At 40.3% G+C, this 21,422-nt stretch overlaps 1 protein-coding gene and 1 non-coding gene across 2 annotated transcripts in view; both read right to left on the bottom strand.

Moving 5' to 3' along the window:
- The window catches only part of CD99L2 (CD99 molecule like 2), a 141,117-nt gene that overhangs the window by 97,430 nt on the left and 22,265 nt on the right, over positions 1-21,422 (bottom strand). The window lies entirely within an intron of this gene.
- LOC141549284 (U6 spliceosomal RNA) lies at positions 12,575-12,682 on the bottom strand. Its single transcript, XR_012484317.1, has one exon. It is a non-coding gene; the product is annotated as a U6 spliceosomal RNA (small nuclear RNA).

Genomic DNA, 21,422 nt, shown 5'->3' with positions numbered 1-21,422 from the left:
TTGAGGAAAAACTAAAAAAAAAAAACTAAAAACCATCCAAGAAAAACAAGATTATGTTTTTTAAAAAAAGTTAATTAACTAGAAAAGTCTTTGAAAATTAGAATTGGGCAAGGGGAAGTCAGTGAAGCTATAAAAGACCAAGAAATAACAAGACAGAATAAAAAGAATGAAAAAATAGAACAGAATGTGAAACAAAAAAAATGAACAAATCTAGAAAACAGATCAAGAAGAGAAAATATAAGAATAATTGGACTACTTGAAAGCTGTGACCAAAAAAAGAACCTTGACACAATAATGCAAGAAATAATTCAAGAAAATTATCATGGAGTGATAGATCATGAGGGAAAAATCCACCGACCACCACCTCAAAGAAATCCTTTGTGGAAAACACATAGGAATATCATTGCCAAATTTTGGGACCTCCAGATAAAGAGAAAATTTTGCAAGAAACAAGAAAAAAGCAATTCAAATATGCTGGAGTTACAATTAGAATTGTATAGGACTGAGCAGAGCCATAATAAAAAACCATAGGTCCTGGAATCATATATACCATCAATCAAAAGAACAAGGCCTGAGGCCAAAAATATCAAAGCCAGCAACATTATCCATAATATTCAATAAAAAAAAATGGATATTTCAATGAACTTGAAGATTTTCAGGACTTTCTTTCAACCATATCAGAACTCAGTAGAAATTTTAACATGTAAGAGCCAATATCCAAGGATAAATTGTTTTTTTCTACATGGGAAAGTATATCATATGTTTATGATTGACATCAGGAATTGAGTAGCTCAAAAGAAAGATTTATACAAATAAGGTACAGAGGAAGAATAGACACAAGGGGCATTAGAGGGGGGAGGAAGACTCATACTTCTGAAAACCTGCACACATGGGAAATGGGCTAAATAGGCAATATTATAAATATACTGTGAAGGGTATAACACCCTCCAAAATGTATAACAAAATAAGGCAGACAAGGATTCAAAGAAAAGAGGCAAGAAAATAAGAGTGGGTGAAGGTTAACTAATAGCAAAGCAAGTTAAGGAGTAGAATTAAAGTAGAAGACTTAGCAGAGATAGAAAAGAAAAAATGTGCATAAATACCACAACAAAGATTATGAGTTGAATTTATTAAAAAAAATAATAATAAAGCCAGTAGTCATTGATCTTAGACAGTCAAGCTTGAAGATTAAATTAATAGAGAAATGTATATTATATGTCAGCTATACTAATATTGTTTTAGATGCATGTTTACATATGGGCTAATGAGTGTATATGTATATATGTTTGAGTATATATAGATATGTATGTATGTTGCTCTACATATGTGTGTATATAGATATATATGGGGGGTCTGTAGGTAGCAGGAAAGAACAAAAGAACAACCTACAAGGAAGTAAAGAAAACATGAACACTCACTCATGAATATAATTTCTTTTAGTATTATATATTCTTTCTTGAACTGGAAATTCATTGCTATATTTTGAAACCTCCCTGGCATTCTGCTGGGCACGTGACAATGTTCTGCTTTGTTTCATTTTGTTTTGTTTTTCTCTTCTGTCTTTCTATTTTCTATTAAATTAAAAGATAAAGAATTTAATTTTTTAAAAGGAATATATACCCAAAAAAGTGTTCCAAATCCCTAATAAGAGAAATGTGAATGAAAACTTTTAAGATAGTTCTTAATCCCATCAAAGATAAAAGGTAGAAATAACCAGTCTTGGAGAGACTGTGAGAAGATTGGCATCTAAATACACAGCAGGGAGAGCTGTAAATCCATCCAACTATTCTGGAAAACAATTTGAGATTTATGCTAGACAAGTAACTAAATTGTTCATCCCCTTTGACCCAGAAATACCACTAGTGGACTTGTATCTCAAGGAAGTAAATGACAAGAAGTGAACTCATCCACTGATAACAGTTGTCATGTTGTTTTCTACTGTAGCTATTTGTAATTGCTGTATCCCAAATTCCAGTGCATCTGTGATTTTACTAATACAGGTACTCCCTCTAATGGAGTAGATTGAAACCCATCAACCCATCCTGACTCATCCATATTTGGCCATAAATTCACAATTGAAGGTCATCTCACTATGATGAACACTTTATTTCTTTTGCCAACTGTTATCTACAATCAAAACCTAGTACGTTAGAATAATTTAGATAGCCACTTGGAGGTTATTGTATGGCAAAATGATCTGCTCATTTTTTCCTCACTTGTGGACTGTTTCCCTTTAGGAAAAATCTCTTCCCCTCTCAGAGCTTCAGCGTTCCCCTCTATAAATTAGTGATAATTGTCCTTGTTGTTAAAAGATCTAATGATAGTATTCTTAAATAATGAGAGATTATGAAATGTTTTCACATACTGTGATATTTTGGGGACATATAGGGGGAGGAATTTATAATATCATACATAGAATTATAGTTAGAATGGCTCTTTAAGGTCATCTAGTTCAACCAACTCATTTGAAGGAAGAGAAAATTGAAGTCCATAGAGTTGTGATTTTTTTTTTCAAAGACCTGCTCATAGAAGTAGGAGACTTCAGATCCTCTCACTCCATACCCAGCACTTTTCCTAGACATGCTAAGACCTTTATTTTATCTTTCATCATGAAAACCAGGATCCTTTGAAATGTTCTAATCCTAAATGAGGACCGAAGTCAGTAGATGATAGAAAGACCACTAGTGTGTCTTTGGTTTAGACCACCCAAACAGAGCAGAGGAGATGGACCATTTCTTTTACCTGGTACAGATCTGTTCAGTAGACCATTCCTTTCCGTTAAAAGCAAATCCCTGCTAAAAGACTGAGCATCCAGGCATGTTTTCCCCTGAATACGATAAAAGCTCATTATTAGCATTCTATTCATTTAAAATTTGTTGAAAATTCCTCAGGGAGTAGTCTGATGTCTACTTTTGTAGAGCAAAAACCTTTCTTCAGAGATGTTTTAAACTAATAATATAAATAAGATTGCAGGGGGAATGTTTAAATTGTATAGAACAATTCTTTCAATTACTTCACAATCATTTAGATACAGACTAAAGTACCTCTGAGAAATTACTCTTGTCCTTAAAGCAAGCCCTTTAGGGATCTCAAAAGGAAAAGGCTTTATTAGTCATCAAGTAGAGTTATATCTAATGAATTGGAAACTTTTAGATACTCTGAAATGAAACCAAAAAAGCATTCAACTTGAAATCTGATGAGTGGGGTTTAAATCCCAGCTTTGACAGTAAGTGATACTAGACAAGTCACAAACTCTCTGAGTCTTTGAAAAGAGGGGATAATCTGGTTAAGTAGTACCAGGCAAGAGGCAGCTAGGTAGTGCAATATCAGCCCTGAAGTCAGGAGGATCTGAGTTCAAATCAGACTTCAGACACTTAACACTTCCTAGCTGTATGACCTTGGGCAAGTTACTTAAACCCAATTGCCTCAGCAAAAAAAAAAAAAAAAAAAAAAAAAAAAATTTACCAGTTCATCCATTCCCCACTTTTCAAACACAAAGTCCTCTAGAAATGTGAGTGATAAAAAGTTATCAAACTGTGCATACCCTTTGATCCAGCAGTGCTACTACTGGGCTTATATCCCAAAGAGATCTTAAAGAAGGGAAAGGGACCTGTGTGTGCCAAAATGTTTGTGGCAGCTCTTTTTGTTGTAGCTAGAAACTGGAAGTTGAATGGATGCCCATCAATTGGAGAATGGTTGGGTAAATTATGGTATATGAAGGTTATGGAATATTATTGCTCTGTAAGAAATGACCAGCAGGAGGAATACAGAGAGGCGTGGAGAGACTTACATCAACTGATGCTGAGTGAAATGAGCAGAACCAGGAGATCACTATACACTTCAACAATGATACTATATGAGGATATACTCTAATGGAAGTGGATATCTTCGACAAAGAGAAGATCTAATTCAGTTCCAGTTGATTGATGATGGACAGAATCAGCTACACCCAGAGAAGGAACACTGGGAAATGAGTGTGAACTGTTTGTACTTTTGTCTTTCTTCCCAGGTTATTTTTACCTTCTGAATCCAATTCTTCCTGTGCAACAAGAAATTCCTTTCTGCACATATATATTGCATCTAGGATATACTATAACACACTTAACATGTATGGGACTGCCTGTCATCTAGGGGAGAGGGGAGAGGGAAGGAGGGGAAAATTTGGAACAGAAGGGAGTGTAAGGGATAATGTTGTAAAAAATTACCTATGCATATGTACTGTCAAAAAATTATAATTATAAAATTAATTTTAAAAATTAAAAAAAAGATGTGAGTGATCATAAAAAGAAAATATAGCCATTTTTCTTTTCTTTTTGTTTCTGTTTATCAACAGTTTTTTATACTTTTGAGTTTTTTAAAAAATTATTCAATATTTTATTTTCCTACAATTAGATGTAAAAACAATATTTAACATTTGTATTTAAAACTTTGAGTTCCAACTTCTCTCACTGAGAAGGCAAGCAATTCAATATAGATTATACATGTGTAGCCATGCAAAACATATTTCCATATTTCATGTTGTTAAAGAAAACATAGACAAAAGAAAAATAAAGTTTAAAAACGCATGTTTCAATCTGTGATCAGACACCATCAGTTCTTTCTCTGGGTTTGGATATAATTTTTCATTATAAGTCCTTCAGAGATGTCCTAGATCATTGTATTGTTGAAAATAGTTTAAGTCATTCTCAGCTAATCATCTTTTTTTTTTTTATTTTTTTGTGTGTCTCCTTTACAAAGCTGTTGACTCTTTTTTCATGATTTTCTTGCATTTTTTGCATCATTTCTCTCTCCAATTTTTCTTCTATCTCCTACTTGATTTTCATATTCCCTTTTGAGCTCTTCCACGCCTGAGGTAAATTCATATTTTTTGGAGACTGAATGTTGGAGCTTTGACTTTGTTATCTTTTTCTGCATATGTGTTTTGATTTTCCTTGTCACCATAGTAACTTATTGTGGTCAGAATTTTTTCTGTAGTTTGCTCATTTTTTCTTGACTATTCTTTGACTTTTAACTCTTTGTTAAAGTGGGGCTCTGTTTCCCAGGTGGATGGCACACTGTCCCAAGCTTCAGGACTTTTGTTTTCAGAGATATTTCTAAGGACTTGTAAGTTTTCAGTTCTTGGGGCAGCTAGGTGGCGCAGTGGATAGAGCACCAGCCCTGAATTCAGGAAGACAGGAGTTCAAATCCGGTCTCAGACACTTAACACTTTCTAGCTGTGTGACCTGGGCAAGTCACTTAATCCCAGCCTCAGGAAAATAAAAACAAACAAACAAAAAAAAGTTTTCAGTTCTTTTAAGGTGATATGATCTAAGGAGAGGTGCCTTTACTACTCTCCTTGTTTGTGGTCACTCAGATTAGAGCTCTAATCCATGAGTGACCACAAGTACTGTTTTCCACTCTAGAACTGAGGAGTTTCTGTGTTCCACCACAGCCACAAGTTCTGGTATAGTGGTGCTCCTCCTTGGAGCTTCCACCCAAAACTGCAATCCAAATATGGGCAAAGCAACCAAGTCCTGCTTCTAGTGCCAGGAAAGAGACCCCTGTAATATCCTTCTGACCAGTTGTTTGACAGCCTTATTCTCTGTGGGCTGAGAAATCTGGAAGCAGCTGTTGCCACTGTTGATTCCCAAAGTATGCTCCTGGTTTACTGGGTCCAATTTTGCTGGCACAGCCTGGGTTGGACCATGCTCCACTCTCATACACATGCAACAGATCTTTCCTATCGACCTTCTAAATTGTCTCTGGCAAGAAAATTATTTTGCCCCTTTTTTTGTGGAGTCTGCTGCTCTAGGAATCATTTTTATGGCATTATTTAAAGGTGTTCAGACCAGCTTGGGGGAAAGCACAAGGGGAGTTCTTGCTTTTTCTCCACCATCTTGGCTCTGCCTCTGTCAGTTTTCTTTAAAAAAAAAAAAAACAAAACTATTTCAGACTTGCTACTGACCTCATTTGCATGCTGTGCCCATTTGGTGAGGTTTACTTTGATTTGTGGGAATACAAGTACACTGACATTTGCATATAGGCCCAAATGCCTTTAATGAAGACAGAAGGTCTTACCAAGAACAAAGGCAGCCTCGTTCTGATAATAGCCTTGGCAACAACTGCAAACTGGCCCTCAGTTTCTATCCTACTGCTTTACGTAACTGCTCACTGGGCAAGGGGGGGCATCTAATATGGAGGCTCCTCAAAAACAGCACATCCAAAACCAAACTCATTTCCCCCCCCCAATCTTAGCTCCTCCCAAATTTCCTAATTTTTTTTCATGGTCTTTCTCCTCATTCACGTGATAACTTAGAAATTATCTTGGTATCTTCATTTTCACTTACTTGGTCCCCATATCCAATAAGTTGCCAAATTTCATTGATTCTAGCTCAACATTTCTCACCTCGGTCTCCATTTCTCCCCTGATGTCTCAACTCCTTAAGTTCAGGTCCTCATCACCTCTTGTCTAGACTATCTAGCCTCATCAGTGGTTTTCATGCTCCAGGCTCTCCTACATCCTCCAGAGAGATACAAAAGTTATATTCCTTTTTTTGAGAATAAAATTTAATTTAATTTAATCAAAAATTAAAATGTCATGCAGCAACATCCCATCCCAGATTCATATTTCCTAGATTTCTAAATTTCCCATTAAAAATCCCCAATCTTTCAGCAATAACTTTAAAACATTACAATGTTCACAAAAACCTGAAACAATAAAGAAAATGAACTCCTAAATAGAAGTTCCATCTGTCAATCATTTATAAGTCATTTATTCCTTCCTTCTGGATATTTCTCTCTTTTACTCCCATACAAGTAGAAACCAGCTTAAATCAATCCCAAAGTAATATTCCTAAAACATAGCTCTAACCAAACCACAATAATGCTTCCTTAGCACCCTGTTGCCTCTAGAATAAAATGCAAACTATTCTGTTTATTCTTTAAAGCCCTTCAGAGTCTGGCTCCCACCTATGTTTCCAGATTGATTCCATATTCTTTTTTTTTTTTTTTAATAATATTTTCTCCTCAATTACATATGAAAAGAATTTTTAACAAAGGATTTAAAAAATTTTTTTTGAGTTCCAGATTCTATCCCTCCCTCTCATCCCACCCCCCTCACTAAGGTGGTAAGTAATCTGATATTCTTATACATGTGCGGTCATGTAAAACATCTTTCCAGATTAGTCATTTTGTGTAAGAAGAAAAAAAAAGCAAGCCAGGAAGAAAGATAGTGAAAAATAATATCCTTCAATCTATATTCACACAACATCAATTCTTTCTCTAGAGGCAGATGGCATTTTTTATCATGAGGCCTTTGAGATTGTCTTGGATTATTGTATTGCTAGGAATAGATAAGTCATTCACAATTCATCATGGCACCATGTTGCTTTTCCTGTGTATCATGTTCTCCTGGTTCTGCTCACTTCACTTTATATTAGTTTGGGTAAATCTTTGCAGGTTTTTCTGAAATCACCCTGCTTGTCGATTCCATATTCTGATACCTCCTTCACATACTTTTACATCTCACCTAAATTGGCCCACTGACTGTTCTCTGTATGTTACAATCTATTTCCTTACATCATGCCTTTTTACAGACTATCTCCTGTGGCTAGAATGTTTTCCCTCCTGACTTTCGCCTTTGGGAATCTCTTGCTCTTTTCTAGGATCAGATCAAGTCTCAGTTTCCTACAGAAAACTCTTCCTAAACCTCTGCCCCCATCACTAGCTGGAATTTCCTCACCCAGACTACTTTGTATATGTTTTGTATTTATTTCTGTGTAATTGTTATTTTCCCTAATACAATGTAAGTTTATTTTTAATCTTTGTTTCCTCCTCAAATAGCCCAGTGCCTAGCACATAATAGGGGTTTAGTAAACGCTTACTGAATTGAATTATTGTATGATTTCTTTTGAACATTTTTCCTAACATAGTAAATATCCACAGAGCATGTAAACTTATAAACAAGCATAGACAATTTTGCCACAAACTCCCATTATTTAAATGTTATTTATTTTTTTAAAAGCACCTATTCCTTTTAACTTAATAATAACACAAATGGTTGCTTTCAAGTCTTCTGGACATTTTCCTGGATTTTGGTAATTTGTTAATCATTCTTTCATGCTGTGACCATGATAATTTTTATCAAGTAAACATTTTTGAGCACCTACTGCCAGTATGTATTTGCCAAATGCTCATGTTCCAAGAAAACACATAACTTTTAATGAAACTAATACTTTATCCAGGGCTGAATTTGCAAGCTGGATCCTTTCAGCACACATATTTACCAGACATCAAACTGAGCCTTTTAGAATACATCCCTCCCTGCTTTCCTCGTTCTCTGACCTTTGTGTTGGGTCTTCAGCAGAAACTGGATTTATGGGAGAATGTCTCAAGATCATTATCTGCAGGCAGAAGCAGCCATCGCTACTCTGCCTAGATGGTTGGGAGTTATAAAAAGCAATGGGTACGACTAACAGGAGGAGGGCATGGCATGGGATGATGGAGCTGGCTCCATGCAGCTCTGACAGGCTGCTGAGAATTGCTCTCTGTCCCAAGGCTTTTTTTGACCACTGGCCAAAGCTCTGTGAGTGAAAAGATCATAGAATCAAAGTATATATTGGGAGTTGAAAAGGACCTGAAGGGTCACCAACTGCTCTCATTTTACAGATGGGGAAACTAAGGCAAAAGAGATTGTGGCTTGACCAATGTTACCCAGGCAGAGCCAGCTTCCATCCCTCTAATGTCAAATGTAGTGCTCTTTTAAGCAACTATTGTGAGAGGCAGCATAGACTAGTAAAAAGAATATTCGATTTGAAATCATGTGAGGGCTATAGAAATGGATTTAAAAAATCATCCTCTGGTGATTACTTGCTGTATGACTGTAGGCAAGTCACTTAACTTGTCTGTGCCTCCGTTTCCCCATTTGTAAAATGGGGATAATAATGCCTGTGGTAGCTACTTCTCATGACCGTTGTGAGGTCCAATGGGATGATGCTTGTAAAGAATTTTGCCAACTTGAACTGAGCCATAAATGTCACTCCCCTTCATTAATTTCACATTCCAGCCAAACTGGTCTACCAGCTGTTCCCCAAACTGTGCTGCCCCCTCCCCACCCCTCCCCGCCCCTCCTCCTCCTCTCCCAAGTATTCATTCAAACAATCTGCTTCCCATTCCTGGAATTTGAGCACTCCCTCTCTCTTACACCCTCCTCTTCCCAGCTCCCCTCCCCTCCCCTCTATTTTTTGTGTCTCAGTCTCTGTCTCTCTCAGAATCCTTTTTTTTTTTTTTAAAGACTCAGCTCAGGTGCTGTTTCCTCATTCCACAAAGTTGTTAGAGCTCTCCCCAAATTTGTTTGCACGTGCTATGCCATCCCCCCATCCCCAGCTATTTCATTGGCCTTTTGTACCCTCCTATTTGGAACAGTGACCGGCACACAGTAGGAAGTCAACAAATCTCAACGGATTGAATTGAACCAGGTGCAGGAACACTGCCCAGGCAGTGAACCCTTGGCTTTTGAGGCTGTCGTTGCTTCTGCCCTAGCCCTAGAGTCTCCCTCTTCCTCTTTGTAAAGAGGCTGAGAGTCTGTCATTTGGATAAGTACTTGGGCTTCGCAGTTAGTTGGCTTTGCCTGCTCTGGAAACCTAAAGGGTGAAATGAATCAAATGTGGCCAGTAGTTCAGATGATAGGTGATGGGGGCCTGCTCCTGAGTAGTGTTAGTAGACAGAAGGCAACAGAGGCAAGAGACAGAGGAGAGAGTGTTGGGAAGACTGAGTTCGAATCTGGCCTCAGTCACTTACTAGCTGTATGACCTTGTTCGAGTAACTTAACCTCTGTCTGCCTCAGTTTCCTCAGTTAGGGATAATAATAGCTCCTAACCTCTCTGAGTTGTTGGAAGGATCAGATGAGATCGTATCAGTAAAGTCCTTAGCACAGTGTCCAGCATGGATGAGGCACAATATAAATGTTATTATTATTATCATCATTATTGTCAGATAGAAATGACAAGATTTATCAACAGCTTGGAGATGAGGCATGTGGGAAAGTGACTGGCAGGATGGAGGTGCCTTTGACAGTAATAGGAAAGTTTGAAAGGAGGATAGGTTTGAAAAGGGGTTAGGACATCCCAACCAATTCATCATGGCTGCTCATCCATGCCACTTGCTCTGCCCCAAACAAAATGAAAAGGGGAGGAGAAATAGGGTTCTTATCAGTCAACAGCCCCAGAATGCAACTCCCCTGGTTAAGGATTGGGAAGGGGGTGTCTGTTGTGGCCATAAGATGATCTGGGGAATGAGGATGGCTATGTTAGGAAGGAGCGGGCTTTCCCTGGTTCCGGATGCTCTAGGTATCCAGGTAGTAATTATGTTCAGACTGCCTTGAGGGAACCACTGCTATCTCAGAAGGAGAGGGGTTGGAAGCCTGAGCTTGGAGGAGAAGCATTGGGAGAATGTTGGGAAACCAGGGTGTAGATGTGGTTGTGTTGGAGCCGAGCCCCCCCATAAGTGGCTATTGGAAGATGGGGTGGGCTGCCCCTCAGCTTCCTAGCCTCCAGGTGTTTAACCACACATCCTTTGGGCTCAGGCCACAAACCCCACTTTAGCTTAACATTTAAGTCTCTTCCCAGCACAGTCTGCCTTCCACCTAGCTTTTCCAGTCTTGTCACACACCATAGTGTTGTCCTTCATAAAACTGGACTACTAGGCCAGGCACTCAAGTAATCCTCCATCTCCTGTGTCCAATTTGCACAAACTGTTCCCTTTTCCTGTAACAAACTTGGATCTTTTTCTTCTTTGGAGGCCCAGTTCAGGTACCATCTCTTCCAGGAAGACTTTTCTATTATCTCCAGTTGTTAGTAAGTACTCTTTTCTTCTTTAATTATCCTTTGAGAGTACTTTTATCTATGTATTCCATCACTCAGCACCACGTCTGGCACACAGTGTTTAATAAATTGTCCCTCTCCTCCCTTTCCCTGCCCTCCCCTCTGGCCTCCTTATCTTTCTTCTCCTCTCAGCTCTCCCTGCCTCCCTCTCTTTAGTCTCTCTGCCTCTCCATCTGTCTCTCTCTGTCTCCCTCCCTCCTTTCTCTTTCTTTTTCATCTCTGTCTTTGTCTTTCCCTGTCTGTCTGATTCTCTCTTCCTTTATTCTGTCTTTGTCCCTCCCTGTCTCTGTCTCTCTCTCTAATTTTTTTCTCCCTGTCTCTTTCTCTGTTTTTTTCCCTGTCTCTGTGTCTATTTCTCTCTCTTTTTCTTCTCTCTTTGTCTCTCCGTCTGTTTCTGTCTCTGTTTTTTTCTCCCTGTCTCTGTCTCTGTTTCTCTCTCCTTTTCTTCTCTCTTTATTTCTCCCTGTCTCTGTCTCTGCTTCTCTCTCTGTCTCTGTTTCTCTCTCCCTTTGTTCTCTCTGTCTCTCCCTATATCTGTCTCTGTCTCTCTGCGTGTGTCTCTCTCTGTCTACATCTCTGCGTCTGGTATCCTCCAACACAGTCCAAATTTCTAGAAAGCAGGTATTGAGTCTTATCTTTCTATCTCCCCTGGTGCTTAGGACAGGTGTTTCATAAACAGGTATTTCATCTTTGCATCCTTTCCTCACGTCACCTCCAACCCTCACCCCAAGCATACAGAGGACCTCACATGTATGCAGGGGCCTCCCTTAATCAATGTTTGGGGACCTTCCAGCTGGGTTCTAGGTATAGCTCACATATCAGGGGCTGGTTGCTTTCAATGTAGACCAGAGTCCGGGACTTCAGGAACTTTCTGGTTGGAATGTTCCTGTAATCAGGACTTAGTCTTTCAAGATAAAGGGTCAGGAGCTCTCCGGAAATTTGGAGAGACAGACAGATGACAGACAGACAGAGCACTTGGAGACCCAGTGCCGAATTGAAAACACACACACATATATATATATATATGGGGGTATAAAAGGGAAGGAATGAGAAGCATCTTTCATGGGTAGGGCTGGAAGCTAAGAACATCTAAATAAAAAAGAAGCTAGGAACCTGGCTGTCCTCCACAGCAGGAAGGGCAGCTTCTTTCTTGTTGAACTTGGGGAACACTTGGGGCCTCTCCCTACAAACTTGTGTAAGGGATCCCATTACCCAGCAGGCTTCTGCTTTGGTACTCTTCCCCGCTCTCTGCACCCCACAACATTCCTGGGACCAAGTCTGGGCAAGAGTCCATAGTAAAGGGGGAAGGGCCCACCAGAGGGCTTGTCCACTGATGTGTCTGTCACTCCCCTTGAGACCCCAGGGTCCCTGAGTGAGGATGGGGATGAAGGGAGAGCAATCTGGGAGCAGTGTTCCATGTAAGCTAGCAGCACAAGAAGGTTATGCCCCTGAGAGGCACTCTGGCTCCATGAGAGCTGTGGTTCCTCACTTATTGGGATCGGGCCCCTTTGTCAATCTGGTGAAGTTTATGGACTTCTCAGTCTGATATTTTAAAGTCTTAAAAGATATAGGATTACAAATAACAATTCTAAAGAATTATTTTTTAGTTTTCAACATTTCCTTTGATAAGTTTTTGATTCCATTTTTTCTTCCCTCCCTCTTTTCCCTCCCCCCTCCCAAAATAGCAAGCAATCTGATATAGGTTAGACATAGACAAAAACATGGAACACATCACGAATTTGTGTGTCATCCTTGGGCAGGGGTCATACTTCATCTTCTCTGTATCATTGCAGTTTTAGTATATGTGCTGCCAAAGCAAGCACCATCAATTATTTTAAACCAAGTTCATGGATCCCAGGTGAAGAATCTTCAGTCTAAAGTGCTGGCTTTGGAGTCAAAGGTCCAAGGTCTGAATTCTGTCTCTGCAACTTCCTGTATTAATCCTAAGCCAATCAGTTTTCTCTGGGCCTCAATTCCCTCACCTTCCAATGAGTTCATTGGAATAAGTGGCCTCCAAGTCCCCTCCAATTCAAAACTGATGATCCTATGGGAGGGAGAAGTAAATTCCCTTTCACTCCCTTTTTTTTGGTAAGATAAGATTTGTTGTTATCATTGGCAAATGGGAATAGACTCCCTCAAGATATTGTTGGCTGAAGGAATAAGAAAACGTTTTGAAAGTCATCAACTGACATTCACCAAATGTCACCAGACTTTTCCCTCTTCTCTCAAAACAAATAACAACAGTTCTCCATAAAGAAAATGGCTCGTGTAGAAAACCTCACCACGACCTTTCAACCTTCTTACAAAAACTAGTCCAGTGTTGGCAGAGCAGTACTGGGAAGCAAACAGAAGCAGGTCTCCCTAGTGGTCTGATCAGCTGCTGATAGCCAGAGATCCACCTGATAATAACTCGAGATAGGAACAGTGCCTGAGCGCTGGCCCCATGGGAAACAAGCAAGAGACAGAAAGGTAACTGAAGCAAAGGAGGGGGAATGGGGAGGATCAATCCTGGCATGAATGATGTCACGTTCCTACCCAACAAGAAGGCTTGCTGAGTGTTCTCACAACAACTTAGCTGGATTTCAGAAAAGCCTGGAAAGATCTACATGAACTGATGCTGAATGAAGTGAGCTGTACCAAGAGACTATAGTACAAAGGAACAGCAAGATGATGTGATGATCACTGTGATGGACTTGGTTCTTTTCAACAATGCTGTCATTCAAGGCAGTTCCAGAAGACTTCAGATGGAAAGTGCCATCCACATCCAGAGAGAGAACAACAGAGACTGAATGGGGATTTTCACCTTTTTGTTGGTGTTGTTTTTCTTATATTTTTCCACCCTTCTGGTCTGATATTTTCTTGTACAACATGACAAATATGGAAATAAGTTTAAAAGAATTACACATACTTAATTTATGTCAGATTACTTGCTCTCTTGAGGAGGGGGGGGTAAAGGAAAAAGGAGAAAAAATTTGGAACACAGTCTTACAAAGACAAATGTTGAAAACTATCTTTACATGTATTTGGAAAATAAAATACAATTGAAAAATGACAACAACAACTTAGCTAGTGCAAGAATCACCAATCCCCATTTTTACATGGGAGGTCATTGAGGCTCAGGGGGGAGAAGCAGCTTGCTCAGAGTTAGCTACAAACCAGTGGATGACAAAGGTAAGATTCATGGGATTGGGAGCTGGAAGAGTACTTAAGAGGTCATCCATTCCAACTCCCTATTTCTTTTCAAAATTACATTTTTTCATAAGCATTTATCTTTTTTCTTTCCCACTTCATCCATAAGGAAAAAAAAAATGTCCAAAAATGGATGTCTCATTCTGCATCCTGAGTCTACCATCCCTTGATCAGAAGGTAGGGAGCAAGCTTCTCATCCATCTCTTGGAATCATGGTTGATCATTGCACTAATCAGAGTGCTTCTGTTTAACTTCATAAGGCTGTTGTCTCCCTTTCTTTAGATGGATAAACTAAAGATTTACCTAAGGTCACACAGCTAGTAAGCCTCAAAAGCAGGATTCAAACCCACAGCAATCAACTAATCTTTCTAAGTCTCAGTTTCCTCCTCTGTCATATGAAGGGATTGGATACTTGGCCTCCAAGGTCCTTTTCAGCTCTGAATCACCTGATCCTGTGATCTTAGGACTTGGCCCTCAGGGAATTGGAAGGCTATACCTACATTGAAGCTCCCAGTCCCAGCCCCTGGAAGGACCTTGGAAAGACAGCTGGGGTGGGGAGGAGAAGAGAGTAGGAGGGGCTGGGGTCTGAGGCTGCGTCTATCACCTCTGCCCAGCCCTTCCCCCTATCTCCTCTGGGCCTAAAAGCTGAGCTTCCTCTCTCCTAAGAGGGTTGTCGGGGGGAGGGGGAGGAGGGGAAGTGAAGGAGGAGTTTAGAGGTTGGAGAGGAGAAGAAAGGGGGCAAAGGATTGGCCCCAGACCCCAGGTCCAAGCCCCTCTGGGCTGTTTTTGGTTGTACTTGAGCCCATTAAATAAGGTCCAGTGCTTGCCCTGGCCCGGATGCCTGAAGATCTTTGCCAGATGGGAACATTCTCCAATGTTGCTGCTGGGTTTATCTCAGGGATGGAACACAGTGTCTCTCCACGGGGCTTTGGAGTCAGGGACAAGACTGCCAGACGCCCACAAAAATTCTCTCCATGTCATTCTCATCTAGCTCCTAGCAGAATGTTTCCTTTCCATATCTGAGGGGTCCATGAGCCAAAGAAACTAGGGGGTTGGGAGGGGGCATGAGGGGGAGGGGAGAAGTGGGCCTGGAGGCAATTTACTTACAGATTCCTCTCACATTGGGGAGAGGAAAGGGATTCTTCTTCCAAGATCACCAAGGAGGAAGGGGCTAGACTAGAATGCATATCTCCTGTGCGTTCTGCTCTGCCCATTGTACTACCTACCTTCATAAGTAGGTAGTACTATGGGCAGGGTTATCTCTCTCTCTCTCCCCTATCTCTCATTCAGGGGAGATGGCCTCTCTTAAAGCAATGCAGGGGAAAGAGCCTAGGAAAGAGCCAGCTTGGAGTCTGGGTGTGGCTCTGCCCCCAACTCACTCTGTGATCTGAATAAGACTTCAGTTCCTCCTCTCTCTCTCTCTCTCTCTCTCTCTCTCTCTCTCTCTCTCTCTCTCTCTCTCTCTCTCTTTTTTATTAAAGCTTTTTATTTTTCCAAACATATGCATGGACATTCCTCATCTCTAAAACGAGGGAGAGGCAGGGAGAAGATGAATCTCAAGTGATTTCCAGCTCTAATAAGTGTCTGAGGCCAGGTTTGAACTAGGGAAGTTGAATCTTCCCCACTTTGACTGGTGCTCTGTCCATGATAGCGTGCTCTAGCTCCCCTTGTCCATTCTGTCTCCATTGTCTCTTCATTTTTGTGAGCAGAGGCTGAGGCTGGGCTCTTGACTTGCCCCCAGGTTAAATCTCCCTCATCTCAAGAGCTCTACAAGTTGTATATCCTGTGCCGGGACTAGATCTTGGTTCCTTGAAAATCCAGTCCTTCTTAGGGCCTCCATTTCCTCAACTACACCATGAAAGTAAGTAGGTTATTGTGGCCAGAATAATGAACACTGTATATGAGAAGTAATATGAATGCGGACGGAGAGTCTAAAGATAGATGTTGGAAGGCTTTAAATGCCAAGGTAAAGAATATATATTATAAAAAAAATTATAATTATAAAATTAATAAAAAAAGAACAAGAAAAGTAAGTATAAACATTTTCACTAAAAACAAAAACAAAAGGATATATATTATATCCTAGAAGCAAAAGAAGCAACAGAAAGCCCAAGAAGGTTCTTGAGCAAGGGGAGAAATATGGTGCTTGGGGAAGGTGGATTAGAGAGAAAGGACTAGAAATGAAGAGATCAAGGAGAAAGCTGTTATAGTAGTCTAGGTGAGCAGTGATGAGCACTGGGACTAAGTTAAGGTGGGGTTAAATGAATGAAAAGGCAATGGAGCAAGATAATGTGGAGGTAGAATGGACAAGGGGAGCTAGAGCACCAGTCAAAGTCAGGAACATTCAACTTCCCCAGTTCAGACCTGGCCTCAGACACTTATTAGCTGTGTGACTGTATTTGCCTCAGTTTCCTCATCTGTAAAATGAGCCAGAGAAGGAAACAGCAAACCGCTCCAGTATCCCTGCTGAGAAAACCTCAAATGGGGTCATGAAGAGTTGGACAGGACTAAAAAATGACAGAACACATGCAGAGAATGTACAAGACTTGAGAACTGATTGGGTATGGGAATGGGTGGGGGAGAAGACTCCAGGATGATTAGACTAGAATAAAAGCTCCTTGAAGACAGGAATTGTTTCCTTATTTAGCTTTTGTGTACAGTGACTGATAAATGCTTATCAATGATAGATTTTCTGCCCTGGGGAAGGACAAGTGGGGCTCTACAGGGAAAGCTGGAGCTAATATTTAAAGAGGAGGCTGCTTTCTCTCTACCCCTAGAGATTCCAAAAGTAGACAGACTGGTGGCCCCCCGGGTGAGGAAAACTAGATAAAATGTGCATGTTACCTCCGAAGCCTACTTGCTGAGCAGTTGTGGGCAAGCCTACCTTTCAGAATGGAGGCTGTTTGCTAAGTGGTAAAATGGGAATAATAATAATAATAATAATAATAATAATAATAATAATAATAATATTCAGAGTATCCACCTCATGGGGTTATTTTGAAGCTCAAATGAGATCATTTTTGTAAGATAATTTGTAAACCCAAAGGAATGTCCACCACCAGGAACTTCTATCATGGCAGACTTAGAATCTGGGCCAAATTCTATCCCAAGTGAGGAGGACATGAGCCCTCTATCAAGAAGCAATCTCCTGTACTGTAGGTAACATAAGGGCAAACAGGATGTTGGAGGGCCTGAGATCAATCACCTGACATTTAAATCAAGCAGATATGTTTAGCCAGAGGAGGATTTCAGAGACACCAGATAAGGGACTGGGTGTTTAAAGGGCCAAGAGACCTGTTCTGCTTGGTCCTAGAGGTCAGGACTAGGAACCACCAGCAGAAGTTGCAAAGAAGCTATTAGGTTTAATTAAAGAACAAAGTCCTCTCAATTAGAAACCAGCCAAAGAGGGTACCTCAAGAGCCATGGACTAGACTCCTGTGCCTACCTTTCCCCAGCCCCACCATGACCAACTTCAGCCCAGTACTATGTTATGGCCTGTTTATGTAGAGAGGATGGGACTGGGCTCTCCACTTGCCCCCAGATTAAATCTCCTTCATCTCAAGACCTCTACAAGTTGTGTGACCTGTATCCTGTCTGGACTTTAGTTTCCTGATCCAGAAAATGAGACTCTAAGACAAGGTTATTTGTAGGAGCCCTGTCAAAGCTGATATTCTGCGATCCTCCGAACATTATAGCACTTAGGTGTGTGATTGGGGCCTTATAAGAATCTCTAGTCTTCTGTAATTCAGAAAAGGCCCGCATAGAGAGCCTTTGTGTACCGAAGCAAGGCTGGGCAATTTGTGGGGCCAGGAAAAGATTCTTTGGAAATAGGTATCGAGGGATTGCTAGGTGGGCAGAAACTTGGTAAAGAGTTTGAGAATAACTTTCTTCATGTTATTTTCACTAACCTGATAAATGCAGCATTAGGAGACAGAGGAAGAAGTGTAGCAATCTCATGTGGTTTCTGGCATTCATGCTGGGCCTCATGGAAAGCTTGGAATTGATGAATTTTACAAGTAGACCGTGGGTCTCCTGCTAAAGAAAGTATAGTTGTTAAAGGAATGTACTGAATCATCAGGTGTGTAGAAGCCTCTGTTCTCTCCCTAGGGTGTTGGGGGCTATTGGGTATGCTAGGATTGGTGGCCAGAGCTGAGAATTAGGCCACCCCTCCTCATTGGACAGAGGAGGAAACTGAGGCTGGGAGGTGCTTAGGTCACTTGGGGAGGGATTGGAACCCAGGTCCTCAATCTCCAAATCTCTTTGCCACCTACTTCTTCTCACTAGAGAGGGCACTCCTCAGATTACAAAGATTCTTCCCAGGTAATAGGATATTATTGTTCCGTAAGAAATGATGAGCAAACTGAATTCACAAAAGCCTGGGGAAACTTACATGGACTGATGCTAAGTGAAGGGAGCAGAACCAGGAGATCATTGTACACACTAATAACAAGATTATATGATCAACTGTGATGGACTTGACTCTTCTCAACAATGGGGTGATTCAAGACAATTCCAATAGATGAGATAGCAAATGGCAATCACATCCAGAGAGAGAACTATGGAGACTGAATGTGGATCAAAGCATAGTGTTTAACCTTTTTTTTTTTTTTTTTTTTTGGGGGGGGGCTTTTTCTTTCTCATGTTTTTTGCTCCTTTGTTCTGATTTTTCTTGCACAACATGACAAATATGGAAATATATTTATAAGGATTGCACATATTTAACTTATATCTTGGGTAAGGGAGGGAGAAAAATTTAGAACAGTTTTACAAAAATGAATGTTAAAAAAGAAAAAAAAAGAGAATGTTGAAAACAATCTTTACATGTTTTGGAAAAATAAAATACTCTAAAAAAATAAAGAACAAACAAAAACCAAATACTCTTCACATCAAAAAGGAACCAGAGTGGGGCAGTTAGGTGGTGCAGGGGATAGAGCACCAGCCTTGAATTCAGGAGGACCCAAGTTCAAATCTGACCTCAGACACTTAACACTTCCTAGCTGTTTGACCCTACGCAAGTCACTTAACCCTAGCCTCAGAAAAAAAGAAAAATGAACCAGAGTTATCTCCTGGTGGCTGCTGTTTTGAAATGCTATAAAGTCACTCCTGAAGAAGATATGAACAATGGAGGTAAGCAAGGAAGGACCACCGGGGGTATTGCCAGTGGGGCAAAAGGAAACTTGCAATCTATTAGCTTTTTAGTTTAAACTATTAATTCTGGCTAACTCCATACAAACGCCTTCTGGATTAGAACATTTGGGTTCAAGTTTTGCCTATGACATATATTAGCTATGTAAGCATGGGAAAGGACCTTCATCTCTCAGATAATTGTTGATGACTCTAAATTACAGGCAAGCTATGAATTTGTCTTGGAGGAGGGACTTTGTACCCCTGGAGTTGAAATCATAGGTCTAGACATATGGGGAGAGAGGGAGGAGGAAGCTCAAATGTTCATTTTACTCTTTCAAAAGGTAAAAACAGATGCTGTTAGCACCCTGGGACAAAAATCTAGGTTCCTCCCCTCAACTCTTGTTATGGCTCTGTATTCTATCTCATCTCATTAATGCCTTGCCTATTACTGGAATCTCAGGGCCAAGATTGGCATTTTCTCCTTAGTACAGCATCAGATAACTACAGATGGTATTTCCTCAATAGCCCAAGAGGGTAGCTTGTACTTTTTCAAGGTTTACAAGGGCAAGGACTAGAATAAACAATGCTAAGGAGGAGGGGCATTGAGGGCAGGGAAGTCCACTGGGGGCTGGCTACCAAGCTCTGTTTCTTTACTGTTAAGTCTCCCTCCAGCACTTCTCTTTAGAGCTCCATGAGACATCCCACATTCTTGGGCAGCTCCCTCTCCCCAGCCTCAACAACCGTGTGTGTGTGTGTGTGTGTGTGTGTGTGTGTGTGTGTGTGTGTGTGCGCGCGCGCGCGCGCAGTCACTTGGGGAAGGGTCTGCTGCAAACAGATCAGGATGAGATAGTGGGATCTTATATTAGCTTTTCCATATCAGCTTTTAAGAGCTGGTGAGACATATATTGTACCTAGGATATACTGTAACATATTTAATATGGATGGGACTGCCTGCCATCTAGGGGAGGGGGTGGAGGGAAGGAGGGGAAAAGTTGGAACAGAAGTGAGTGCAAGGAATAATATTATAAAAAATTACCCAGGCATATGTACTGACAAAAAAAAAAAAAAAAAAAAAAAAAAGTTATAATTATAAAATTAATTTAAAAATTAGAAAAAAAAAAGAGCTGGTGAGAGTTATTCTTATAGGGAGAGAAATGATTGTATAAATCCTAATTCAAAGTAAGAGTGGGCTTTCTGTTGTTGTTTGCTTGCACTTTGGTTTCCTTGTCAGGTTTTTTCTTTCTAGATCCGATTTTTCTTGGGCAGCAAGATAACTATATAAATATGCATACATATATTGGATTTAACATTAACATATTTAACACTTATTGGTCAACCTGCCATCTGGAGGACAGGATGGGGGGAAGGAGGGGAAAAGTTGGAACAGAAGCTTTTGCAAGGGTCAGTGTTGAAAAATTACCCATGTATATGTTTTGTAAATAAAAAGCTATAATAATAATAAAAAAAAGAGTGGGAAGAGGCTCAAGTGAGTCAATCACCCCACCCCACTTAAAGTAATTATCAAAAAATTCCAGCTCTGATACTCTTATTAGGAGAGAACATGTCTACTGAATCAATCAACCAAAAGTATTAAACTACTGTAATACACCATCACAGCCTCTGGTTCTTCTGAAAAAAAAAAAAAAAAAAAAAAATAGCAAGCCAGTTCAGAACCCAGGATTCAAATGTCTGGCAGCCTAAAATTAGAACTGTTACAGCAAAACTATCTGAAAGGAAATGACTTGGGGTGGGGAAGGGGATAGAGCTGCCCTCTCCCTTCCCTTGACCAGAGAACTTGTGAACTCCAGAGGCTTAAAGATTTGGATTTCCCATTGCTATCCTGAAAGCATCCCTCCAACAGCAGTAACTTGTTGCATCGCTTGCTTCAGGAGCAGAGGGCAAACTAGATGCCCCAAGGAAAGACCATTTTAAGATTCTATGTTTCAGAACTTAATGAGAAGCCCAGCAAAGTGCTCCATTATACTTAAGGGAATATCTTAAGGCCCCCAACAAAGAGGCTTCTATGAGCTTTGCTCCAAACCTGAGCCCACTTTCTCAGGGATTCTATATGTTCTTGTGAGAGACTTATAGAAGGGATATTTTGTGTTCCTTGTTTTCACTATATGACTTTAGTAAATATGCCTTTCTAAAAGTTAATTACATCGGATTTTCACATATATATTGTATCTAGGTTATACTGTAACATATTTAATATGTATGGGATTGCCTGTCATCTAGGGGAGGGAG

This window comes from Sminthopsis crassicaudata, chromosome X, assembly GCF_048593235.1.
Source record: "Sminthopsis crassicaudata isolate SCR6 chromosome X, ASM4859323v1, whole genome shotgun sequence".
NCBI lineage: Eukaryota > Metazoa > Chordata > Mammalia > Dasyuromorphia > Dasyuridae > Sminthopsis > Sminthopsis crassicaudata.
This window is presented reverse-complemented; position numbering and strand designations above follow the sequence as displayed.